Genomic DNA, 2,830 nt, shown 5'->3' with positions numbered 1-2,830 from the left:
AAAAAAAAAACACCACAGGAATCAGAGTTTTCTCAATAACTTGAAATGATCTTGAAATCATGTCTTTCTCCTCTTGGGACAGCTACCTGATCAAGTAACGTATCTTACACACAGAATCTCAAAAAAATAAAGTAATTAGATGCATATGGAAATACCTTCATTTAAATATTTTAATACCTCACCACACAGTTGACTGTTCTAAAAAGCACTAGAACCATTTACAGGATTATTAACACTATCTTATTAAGTAAGGATTTAGTGAAAAACAAAATAACCTGTGCCTTAAATTCTCAGTGCTTCTATTACAGAATTAATGCCACGTGGGTGGCTTTAAGGAACAGAAATAAGTTTTCTCACAATTTCTAAACTCACTAAACTCACTGCCATCGAGTTAATTCCAACTCATAGCAACCCCCACTGGGTTTCTAAGGCAGTAAATAAATCTTTACGGAAATCTTCCTTCTGAAGAGCAACTGGTGGGTTTGAACCAATCTTGTGGTTAGCTGGCAAATGCCTTAGGCACTGCATCACCAGAGCTCCTTCCAAACATCAAACTCACTGCCATCAAGTCAGTTCCAACCCATAGCGACTCCCATTGGATTTCTGAGGCAATAAATCTTTATGGAAGTAGATTGTCCCATCTTCCTTCTGAGGAGTACCTGATCGGTTTGAACCACCAACCTTATGGTTAGTAGTCAAATGCCTTAGGCCCTACACCACCAGAGCTCCTTAGGAGGTTAGAAATCTGAATTCTGGGCACCAACACCAGGAAAGCTTTCTCTGTAAATTCCTTGTCTCTTTTCAATTTATGTTCCTCATTTCCTTGATGATCTTCATCTGGCACAGCATCTATCTTCACCCATTGGTGCTTGCTTTCTTCTGTGCCTGATCTGCTCTTTTATATTTGATATAAGATTGGATTAAGACACAAGTTATATGGACATGGCCTTAATAACATAACAAAGAAAACCCTGTTCCCCAATAGGATTATACCTATAGATATAAGAGTAAGGATACGGAACACATAAGACTTTGGGACACAGTTAAATATATATCAACCTTCATAACACTGTTGGCTCTTCTGGCATGGAAAGATTTGAAGTATAATCAGAGAGTTTTTTTTTTTTTCTTTAATTGCTGTAATTAACTTTAGTTATGCAGTTTGCAGTTTGGACAGTCTCAAAAGTATCCAATTACCCACATCTGTCAAGTTTTATTTCCTTAAATCAGGCACAGGAGATCACTCTGGTGAGTAAATAAGAGGGCTTGGGTAAACATTATTGTCCAAAACAATACAGCCAAATTTAAGGTCTGACAAAATAATAGAGACTATGATTATTTCAACAGGCATTTTACAACTGGCTATCAGTTTCTCATATCCTGGTAAGTTGCGTGCTGTAGTGATATTGGAAGCTTTGCAACTGGTATTTCAAATACCAATAGGTTCACCCATGGTGGACAGGTATCAACAGAGCTTACAGAGGAAGACAGACTGGGAAGAAGGACCTGGTGATCTACTTCTAAAATAATTGGACAGTGAAAACCTTGATACTCAAGGCATTTGACTGCTAACCAGAAGGCTAGTGGTTCAAACTCACCAGCCACTCCTTGGAAGAAAGATGGGGCAATCTACTTCCGTAGCGATACTGTTTTGGAAACCCAAGGAGGGTTGCTACGAGTCGGATCCAGCTCCACAGCAATGAGTTTCATTTTTGGTTTTGAAAAACCTTATGAATAGCAGTATAAACATTGCCTGATATAGTGCCAGGAGATCAGCTCCTCAGGTTGGAAGGCCCTCAAAATAGGACTAGGGAAAAGATGCCTCAAAGTAGAGTCAATCTTAATGATGAATATGGAATAAAGTTTTGAGACTTTCATTTGGCAATGTGGCTTAACTCAAAATAAGAAGAAACAGCTCCAAACAGCTGTTAATGTTTGGAATATGGAATGTATGAAGTGTGAATCCAGGAAAATTGGAAGTTGTCAAAAAAAAATGGAATGCTTGGAGATCAATATCTTAAGCACTAGTGAGCTGAAATGGCCTGGTGTTGGCCATTTTGAATGGGCCAAACATAGGGTCTACTAGGCCAAGAATGACAAACCAAAGAGGAATACCATTACATTTATCATTAAAAAGAACATTTCAAGATCTACTCTGAAATACAATGCTGGTAGTGATAGGATAATATCCACACACCTACAAGGAAGACCAGTTAGTATGACTATTATTCAAATTTAGGCACCAAATATTAATACCAAAGATGAAGAAAGTGAAGTTTTCTTTAATCAACTTCTGCAGTATGGAATTGATGTAAAATGCAATAAAAACTGCATTGATAATTACTGGTGATTAGAATGCAGTAGTTTGAAACAAAGAAGGATTGGTAGTTGGAAAAACATGGCATTGATGATAGACAGGACACCTGAAATTGCATAATAGACTTTTGCAAGATCAGGGACTTATTCTTTGCAAATACTTTTTTTTCAACAACATAAATGGCAACTGTACACATAGACCTTACCAGATGGAATGCATAGGAATGCTACATCTGTGGAAAGAGACAATGGATAGGCTAAATATCATTACTCAGAACTAGGCTAGGAGTAGACTGAAGAATAGACCATCAATTGCTCATATGCAAGTTCAAGTAGAAGCTGAAGAAATTTTTAACAAATCCATGACAGCAAAAATATGACCTTGAGTATATCCCACCTGAACTGCATTGAACACTTATGACTGAAGACCAGAGGAGTTGTGAGAGGACATTAAGGACATCATATATGAAGAAAGCAAAAGGTCATTAAAAAGACAGAAAGAAGGAAAAAGACA

This window comes from Orycteropus afer, unplaced genomic scaffold (genome assembly GCF_000298275.1).
Source record: "Orycteropus afer afer isolate SDZICR_OR568_19922 unplaced genomic scaffold, OryAfe1.0 scaffold00452, whole genome shotgun sequence".
NCBI lineage: Eukaryota > Metazoa > Chordata > Mammalia > Tubulidentata > Orycteropodidae > Orycteropus > Orycteropus afer.
This window is presented reverse-complemented; position numbering follows the sequence as displayed.